This window comes from Saccostrea cucullata, unplaced genomic scaffold (assembly GCF_032062105.1).
Source record: "Saccostrea cucullata isolate Sc308-1 unplaced genomic scaffold, CSIRO_AGI_Scuc_v1 ctg14380, whole genome shotgun sequence".
Classification (NCBI taxonomy): Eukaryota; Metazoa; Mollusca; class Bivalvia; order Ostreida; family Ostreidae; genus Saccostrea; species Saccostrea cuccullata.
The window spans coordinates 1-10,341 of NW_026926607.1; the positions used below are offsets into that span (position 1 = coordinate 1).

General features: G+C 32.8%; 1 long non-coding RNA gene across 1 annotated transcript; it reads right to left on the reverse strand.

The window, feature by feature from the left end:
• Nucleotides 1-1,038: 1,038 nt before the first annotated feature.
• Nucleotides 1,039-4,285, reverse strand: LOC134272232 (uncharacterized). The gene is made up of 9 exons (XR_009993148.1): nucleotides 4,151-4,285; nucleotides 3,759-3,896; nucleotides 3,247-3,378; nucleotides 2,805-2,942; nucleotides 2,552-2,683; nucleotides 2,269-2,406; nucleotides 1,961-2,101; nucleotides 1,731-1,857; nucleotides 1,039-1,640 (listed from the first exon to the last, which is right to left on the reverse strand). It is a non-coding gene; the product is annotated as an uncharacterized LOC134272232 (long non-coding RNA).
• Between the last annotated feature and the right edge of the window lie 6,056 nt (nucleotides 4,286-10,341).

The following is a 10,341-nucleotide window of genomic DNA, read 5'->3' on the forward strand; positions in this document are numbered from 1 at the left end:
ATCATCCAGCATTACAAGCGATAGGACCAATTACTTTTAAAAAATTACATTAACTTTGACTTTTTCTTCAGTTGAATTATAATTAAATTACAGGCTTTCTAGGATATGTAATCAATTAAATTAAAACTACTTTGCAAAAGTAGGTAAATAAATTACAAATTACATTTTGATATTTTTTTTCGAAAATTGTTTAACATTTATCAATGAACATACAAAACAACATTCATTTTACAAAAACAATACGTCAAGAAATATTATATGGTCATTGCGTATCTTTGTGGTTTAATTTATGTTATTTTTACAAAACATTAAAGAAATTTCTGCGATCAGTTTGATGCAGTTTCTAACACAAAAAATCTACTGGAGCACAAAATGCATGACTTATGATATTTGATTAAAAGGGGTTATCTAAATACAGGAAAAAGAATCGCAACTGTAACCCTTCAAATTAAACATTTCCGAACCTGAACATCCTAAATTCCTACTAATGTTGAAGATTTCTACTTCATAGATAATACTTGTACAGAAAAATACTTTTTCAGATGCAAAATTCTCTCATAAAAATCTTTTTAGATGTTAAAATGATTATCAAATTGATAATGTTCTTATTTTCCTTTTTACAGTTAGCAGAGTATTTTTAATTGAAATCATTACATCCATTTGCTTTGTCTTCTTAATCATGGAATGAATACCTCCTTAGAAGAATTTTGTTTTGACTGCATTTTATAGCTGTGTATTGGAGGACAATTATTTCTTCCCAACGAGAGAAAGAGAGGGCTAAATTATGACACAACATTCTTTTTTTACATGTATTATAAATGTTTTAAAATATAAAATTAATATAACAAATGTGTGTTTAATAACGAATAGACCAGCACTAATATAAACAGGGTGGTACTAAATTTAGAGAAACCTATAACAGAAAAAATACATAATGAATAGAAAGAAACTAGATTATTATTATCAAAACAATCATTTTTTTTGCTTGTAAACTTAAATTTTAATTTGAGCTTTTATAATTGAATGACTGAGGAACAAACATAAAAGGAACAATGAGTGATTGATGTGTGAACGCTGAACGCAAAGTGATCGCAAAGTAAACGGGACGAAGAGCAAACGGTGAATGTTTTGTGAACGGTGAACACAATACTGTGAGCTCAGAGCAAACAGTGAACGCACGCTAAACGAATGGTGAACGCACGCTGAACGAACGATGAACGAACGGTAAGCGACCGAAGCATGGGAAAGTAGAAGGTTTTAGGAACCGTAGTTAATTAAATTACAATAACAAGAAATTGAAAAAAAATGTTCAATTACAAATAACTTAAAATTACTTTTAAAAATGTAATTATTTTACGGTCAATTACACTTACTTTTTTTCAAATACCTAATCCTTGATCCTAACTTAATATTATAAAACTAATATTAGTTTTGAAAAAAATCAATCAATTAAGCATGATTTTAAATAATATTATTGTAGCATGTCGTAGGTGGAAGGCGAGCAGAGATCCCCAAGTTCTTGATATTCGTCCTTATAGTTGTCATTTTTAACCATTGGTATAGAAGTGGTTTTTGCATCCTTTCCACCAGAAGAAGAGGTACTTGCGGAAACGGTTTTACTGCAATGGACTTCCCTTAACCTGCAAATTATATTATTCTTTTCTTATTTGAAAATGATCTTTATCAAAGGAATTGTAATTTTTGCCTTAGCAATGAAAGAATAAATGTACCTTCTGATCATTTTGTATAGAACAAAGATGCCGATTAGGAAAAATAGAAAGCAGCAAACACCAAAAGCAGAATAAAATTGTGTCCTGAGGTCTCCCACTGAATCTGTTATTTGCATAACCTTAACATCTAAAAAGAAAACAAAAATTATCCCTTGGTTTTTAGCTTATACAGTATACGTGTAAATATTATTATACGTCGTAAGCAGTAGTAGACCCATAACTTTACCTACCTTTCATACAATCATTTCCTTGCCAGCCCTTTTTACAGCCACCTCGACAAATTCCGGAAACATGATGGCAATCACGTGATTCTTTGCAATAGAGACTGCACTCCTGTGCACACTCATCACCAAAATATCCAAACCTGCATACTTCCAAACCAAATAAAAATAAGACGATTTCAAAATCGCTCCTTATTTAAGAGTGCAGGTGTAAATTGTATTATACATTTCATAAGAGAATACGAAGTTGGGAATAAAAGGTGGAGAACATTTTTTTTTAGAATACTTAAATAAAGTTTAAATCAGAGTGCACGTACCTTCATAACATTTATTCCCACTGTATCCAGGTGCACATGTACTCTGACATGAACCGTTGATATGGTGACATTGTTTTCCGTTCAAACATTGACCACAACTCACATTGCATCCTTCTCCGTAAAAGTTATTCAAACACTCTGAGGATTAACAAAACGTTTATCAATGCCAATACTGAACTAATTTTCTGTGTAGTTGTAAAATTACTACTGAAAATAATGAAAGGAAATAATTGTCAAGAAGGTTTAAATATGATTAGAGGTAACGTTTTGCTATTTCCCTTACTATCTGAACAGAATTTCCCTTCCCAACCGGCTTGACAACCATTCTCACATATTCCATTTCTTCAGTTGCATCCTTTACATGCATCACTACATCCTTGGACACAGCCTTCTCCAAAGTATCCGTTTCTGCATGCTTTAAGGTTGAGACAATTATTTTAAGATTATTTTATCATTGTCTGTGTTTTGTTTTTACATCTTTACTCACATCTTAATAAGATCCATGCAATATATATGCATCAGAAATGTATACATACTTTTATTACAGGTTTGTCCTTCATATCCGGCGATGCATCCATTTAGGCACATTCCATTAGTCGGATGACAATCCTCCATTCGTTTACAAAACCCACATGTCTTGCTACAATTCTTGCCAAAAAATCCATTAATGCACTCTGAAATATTTGTCAAGAACGTGTCAAACAAAATCTTAATATACAAACTCTACAGAAAAAAAATAACAATATATGTCAATTTTAATAAGACAGTCCCATGCTAAATACACATGTATAATATAACTCGGTATGGTGAGGGGGACTCGATTTTTGTTGACGCAATAAGTCAAATCATTTTTTAAGAATCGAGTCATACATTCCTCTTTGTTGTATACGTATTTACAAAACTGTCTTGGAAAGAATACATCATAATCAAAATTCAGGACGCAGTTCTAATTTTAATGACAAGGTTAAAATGTCACACCTTCATTGCAGTAATATCCTTTCCATCCTGGATGACATCCGATTTCGCATTTACCATTATTTCTGTTACATCCATAACATGTCTCGGTGCATGTAGCTTGGCAGTTATGTCCAAAAGTTCCATCCTTACATGCTTTTAAGAATATAATAGCATATTATAATGAATACCATCTAGCATTCTTAAAAGAAAACTACCAGGAGTGATACAAACAAGAAATAAGGAAATATGATACAACAAAGCATTTTCTGGATTTGTAAATATGTTTAAAGATTGTTTTGTTTTAAAGAATGCGAAGATCAAATTATGTTTCATAATTACGTAAAAAAAAATCCACATTTGTACAGCCACCATTCAATTTATTTTATATCTCTTAGAATTACATCTTTATGAGATTTGAAATAATAATTAAATGAAAATCACCCTCAATTTAATTCATTTTTCCATACTATTTTTTTTTAGAAGGTGACAGTAATTGTCCTCCGAATAATATCTCGTAATCATGGAAATCTTACTTTTATTACATAATGCTCCCTCATAGCCCAAATCACAACCATTCATACAAGTCCCATTATTTAGCTGACATTGTTCAGAGTTCAAACAGTTTCCACAAATCATGCTGCAAGCATTTCCGTAGAATCCTTTGTTGCATTCTTGAAGGAAAATAATGAAACTAAAAAATAGTTTTACACGGTTTTGGATAGTCCTATATTTTCGGCTTTTAAAATTTGCATTTGAACTATCAAAAAACAAACTTTTTTTCAAAGATTCCCTGGAACATTAAATGTTTTATTTACAAATGAATTCTTCATTGATTTTAATTGTATTTTATTATTTATTCAGCCCAGTTTTTCGTTGGAAAATTGATCAAGTGCTCTAAGTGTCACGATCTAATTTTGATGTTTACCTTCATGACAGTACAATCCTTTCCAACCAGGGAGGCATCCATTTTCACAAACGCCATTTGTTCCATTACACCCCTTACATGTCTCATTACACTTGTGCAAACAATTCGATCCAAAGTACCCCTCAGTGCATGCTTAATATGCAAAGTAAAGACCGACTATAGTTAATATGCCTGTGTAAATTTGTTATATAAAAATAGTTTGTGGTCTTTTGCTATACAATTATAAATTAAATGAATTTTGATACAACATGCAATATTCACGTCATATAAATATGACGGTACCTTTAAACTAAAAACACTTTATAGCATTGCGATTTTTTTTCTCAGCTCTGGCGTTGATACTTATGACATAATATTTTTATACAATGAAAGGTTCTCTGAGAAAAAGATATTTAGCTGGTAAAAAGTAATAGGGAATTAGGATTTAATTTAAGATTACATGAACTTTAGAATGTGTGTGAAAATGCTGGATTGCAGAAAACAATAGATGCGTGGTTTTGTGTTTGAAACGGGAAGTGTTGTATGCGTTAAACTGTGCAACTTTTGAGAGGGGAGATAAATGTATCCTCATAACATCTGTTAATGCACATTTTTGCTCAAAAAAACCTCAAAAATGCACCATCAGTAAGGTTTGGATCTAAAAACCTTTGGCAAGTATGGATCTTTATCTTGGCAATGCCTGTCTGGGTCTTGGTATTTAAGGTTCTAGTCGAAGCACCCACACCTTATACGTTAAGGTAGTAAGAGCTTGCAAAGGAACATTTTCTATATATTTTATCTACTTATGTAAGTGTTTGCCAAGATTTGAACCCATTACATTTAGTTATCCCTTTTTCGTGGGCTGTTCGTGGCATTCTTTCTACAGTTTGTATATATCTGGCTACAATATATATCACATTTAAAAACTGTATACTGTAAACGAATTACATTTGGCTGCGTAACCCTTTTAGCGGCTTTGGCGGATCTCAGCAACCGTTTTATCAAGTACATAGCTAAATGTCATGAAAGTATACACATAAGTAAGAATATGAAGAAATGCGCCAAATCAAAACTACGCTAACTTATTCAAAAGTAAATTTCCGCCAAATATCGCACTCGCCAAATATAAAACATTTAAAGTAATTCGAGCCTTATGCATCGTCCTGAATTTCCCACAAAATCATCATGGAAACAATAATCATTACAGATATTATTATAATATTTATAAAGAAATGACCATTTAATTATATACTTCAATTAATGATTATATTTTATCTTTTTAATAAGTGTTGTTGATATGCTTTAAACCGCCAACATTTATACTCATTTATATTTACCATAAATGATTTTTAAAAACATTCTTTCAAGAAATATATGGTAAGGTCTGGTAATATATACTGCCTTCATTTTTGTGACAGAAATTTCCTTGCCAGCCAGGATGACAACCATTCTCACATATTCCGTTTGTTCTATTACATCCTCTACATGCATCGCTGCACTTCTGAACACAATATTCTCCAAAGTATCCATCAGGGCATGCTGGTTTTTAGAAAAAAGTAATGATTGGATTAGGTCATCTAATTATTGATATAAATGATCATTTAAATTTTTTCATAAGTAAGCATTTCTGTTTTTATTTAACGATACTTTTATTGCAAAACTCTCCCTCATATCCCTCGGCGCAACCATTCAAACAAGTTCCATTTATGTTGTGACATTCGTTCGTCCATTTACAATGTCCACAAGTCAGGCTACAACCCTCACCATGGAATCCACTATCACACTCTATAAATGTTTAAGATAATGTTTTAATCCGCAGTTGTTATTCATGGTGTTGGTCCCCGTGATGGAAATGGTTTACCGTAATGTTATTAAAAACGTTTTCAAGATAATTTTATAATGTATTATATTTAGTTTGCATATGAACATTGGCCACTGAAGCGAATTTGATCTTTACTCTTGTGTATATCTACATTTTATTGATTTTTTATAAAATAAGAAAAAAAAAAACACTTTGGTTTTACCACCAAATTTCTTCAATCTAAGATTTACTAATTTAATTACATTTTAAATTAAAAACTAATTATCAATATTGAATTAAATATTTAAAAAAATTTTCAGATGATATCAAACTTATTCCATACTTCAAGTATATTAAAAAAATATAAATATTATCGTGGTCGTTGTTATTTGAGAATAGAAAAATACGATATTAAACAAATTCTCAGAAATTCATGTAGAACAATAAGAGAATGTATATTTCGAACAAATCTAAGCATGCTGTTATAACCTAAGACTTGCCTTGTTCGCAGTGAGAACCTTTGAAGCCCCGTGTACAATGCTGACAACTTCCTGAATTTATGTGACAGAAATCAATGCAATTATTGGACATGCCTTTGGACAGTCCTGTCCATAGCGTCTTGGTGAAGAGCAACCTTAAATATGATAAACACACACACACATGTATTTATATCATTATGCCCCACTTCGACGAAGGGAGATTCCCGTGGGGATTTGGGCTAGAATAGGTCCTCAGTACCCCTTTGCTTGTCGTAAAAGGCGACTAAATGGGGCGGTCTTTCGGATGAGACCGTATAAACCGAGATCCCGTGTCATAGTAGGTGTTGGCACAATAAAGATCCCTCCCTGCTCAATGACCCTGAGTGCCGAGCATAGGCCCAAATTTGCAGCTCTTCACCGGCAATTGTGACGTCTCCATATTAGTGAAATATTCTGGAGAGGGACGTTAAACAGTATACAATTAATCAATCAATCAATCGACGAAAGGAGGACATATGACTTTGTTGCTGTGTGTCGGTCGGTCGGCCTGTCGGTCCATTTAGTTTCCTCTCATTTTCCTCACAACCCTTGCACATACTGTAATGAAATTTGGTATGCAGATGTATCAGGTTAATATGTAGATTTAGATTTATTTTCGGTACGATGGCGCCATTTTTGTCAGAGCTCTGCTCCTTTGAATTGGAAAAGTTTCAATTATATGCAGTTTTCGTTCATTTTCTTCGCAGAGGTTACGCATACTGAAATGTAATTTGGTATACAGAGTTATCAGCTAAATATCCAGGTCAAGTTCTGTTTTGGATATGCTCGCACCATTTTTTCAGATTTACGTCCCTTTGACTTAGAAAAAGAAATAATTATTTGCACTTTCCAATCATTTTCTTTGAAGATGTTGCATATATTGAAATAAAATTTGGTATACAGATTTATCAACTGAAAATTTAGGTCAATTTCTGTTTAAAGTACGAATGCGCCATTTCTGATTCAGTATACGTAAATAGATTACACGATTATTATGATTTTAAAAATCAAGGTAAAGCATCTTAGCGTAAACTAAATTATCATTAATTTATACAAATACACTTTTTTTTAAATTCTTATAAACAAAATAAATTGAAATGATATAACTCTGTGTAAGCGTCTTACCATAAACTTCCACTTCGCAAAGTTCAGAATGTGCATATACAGAAGGCTCTGTTCTGTTATCGTTCTTTATTGGCCTCTCATTATAGAAAATGACGTATTGTCCATGTACTGGGCAGCTTATGTTAGCAACAGCTGGTATCGTGGCTCTTGTATAGTTTGTGTCGTGAAAACATAGGTGACCATTTTGTATATTTGTTGTGTTTGATGCGTAGAGATAAAAACCCATAAATCGGGCTGTGTAACTATTATTTTCATCTGCAAGATATCATTTTAACATATTAATGGAAAATGGTATTTAACATGTACAGTAGATGTACTGACCGCACACAACCTTACTGAAAGAAAACCCCGAGCGGACCCCCGGTTCGCTTCCTGGGTCTGTTTCGATTTCGCTCGTAGTCCGCTAGGGCTGCCCGAACAGAAAAATACTACAGTTACATGTAACTATAATTTACTTTAGTTAACTATAGTGTACTATAGTTTACTATAGTTAACTATATTTTACTATAGTTAACTATAGTAAATCAAGGTGTCAAAGTTTTTGCCAAAGTTTTTTAAAGTGTCAAAGTTTTTCAAAGTATTAAAGTTTTTGCCAAAGTTTTTAAAAGTGTCAAAGTTTTCGCCAGAGATTTTCAAAGCGTAAAAGTTTTCGCCAAAGATTTTTTAAAGTGTCAAAGTTTTCGCCAATGTTTTTCAAAGTGTCAAAGTTACCACAATAGTATATCAAAATTTTCAAAGTGTCGAAGTTATGACTATACGTCGCCCGAGAATTATAAGGTTCTATGTGCCAAAATGGTCAAAAATGAGTTATGCATATCGTTGGAATCAGCTCGCAGAGATCTATCTCCCTATGAAAACCTTTTGTTTCTTTTGACAAAAATGAAGAAGATATTAACAGTTATTTTGGTTCTATCTCCATTTGATGCAAATTTATTAATATAAGAGAGTTCTATCTCCATTATGTCCAATCATAATTTTTACTTCTGGTCACGTGATCTTATCAATGGTAAACTTGATTGGGGAATTGGGGGAACTGTGGAGGTACTCAAAACATTCACATTTACTCTAACGTGTTTAAATGAATAATATGACAATAATAATCAAAGAAGTGTATTTCTGAATTCAGAGTGAGAGTTTTATAATAGCAATTGCTGAAATTGAAAGGCTTTTATAATCACTTTTATGCAGCTTTCCTCTAAGAAATCCAGGCACGTTGTATAATAAATTTCAATGCATGACCAACTTAGCCCCACCATAAGGCCTGAGCGCTTGATACAAATGACATAGGTTTAAAAAGTTTAAGAAAGAAGCTAAAGTACTTATTTTAATTAACAGTTGCCCAGATTGCAATTGGGACTTAAAGCTGGTTCCACAAACCATAAATTTTACAGTTTTTGTTAAGGAAACTACATGTGCAACATTTGTCTTTTACATGTACATGAGTAAAGAAATAATTCAATTTGTAAATAATTTTAATTTAAAACCAGTTTAGTTTTAGTCCTACTCTAAGCTCTGAATCAGAGGCTATATGTTTCTGTGGGCTAAGTGTTAATTAAAATCATATAAAAATTTGTCTGTTGATGTCCATCTTGTAATATATTTGCGATATATAACAAATGACAACCATAAGGCCTAAAAAACATTGACCCAGGGACCTGGTTTCCACAGTTTTGGTAAAGGACTAAGTACGATTTATAGTTTAGCAAACCGTTGCCTGGTTAAATGTCAATTTTGAAATAAGAAAGACTTCTTTAACGACCTTCTTTTCATTGAACCCAGGGATGTCAGAGGTCATGTGAAATCTCAATTACATAATTTGTATGATTTAATATTCATACCTGTATATTTCTTATTCGTTGATGATATACTTATATACCACAATCTGTTAAAATGCATTGGAATTGCAGTTTATGAGTACTCGCAGAAACTGAAAATGTGTTACAAATTATGTTTGATGGAGCTACGGACCAGGATAATGGAAACATCTGCTAGCAAAACGCACCTGATAATCTCAGTTGATTAATGTTTTCTGTTGTTGTTGAATTTACAGAATACATCCATTCTAAAATTACTTTTTATATTTTCAAAAAAAAGGATTAAGATATTTTCTTTCTCCTTTTATCAATGGATTAAAAAAGCTGCTAGTTAAATCCCATACAGTTGGTTACAAACAAATCACTGCCCTTACCGAAAATATCGCCTTCCTGCAAATATTTGCTGCAAGTCTGCAGCAAACATTGCTGCAAGGTTGCAGCAGACTTTGCTGCAAGCTTGCGGCAATGTAGCCAAAGAAAGCATGACAGTCTATACAAAGCCTTGGTGTTTGCAGCAAGTTAGCGGCAAGTCTGCAGCAAGCTTGCTGCAAACATTTTACCATGCAAATGAGGTTTGCTGCAAGTCTGCAGCAAACATTGAATTTTCCAAATAAGGAAACCTTGCTGCAAGCTTGCGGCAAACATTGCTGCAAGCCTGCCGCAAACATTGCTGCAAGCTTGCCGCAAACATTGCTGCAAGCCTGCCGCAAACATTGCAGCAAACATTGCTGCTAACTTGCAGCAAACAATTTCCTTATGGTTTTGGCACATTCCTTAATACAAGCAGCAAGTTCACAGAAAGCCTTTGTCCTGACCTAAATCTAAGTTTAGAGAAAATCCACCACATGTTTCTGAAATGATGCAGTTTTATGAAGTTATGATAGGCCCTCTTTGCGTTCCTAGACAAAGTTTTCATACCTTTTTAAAATTAAAGTGCAATGATAGCTTTTTATA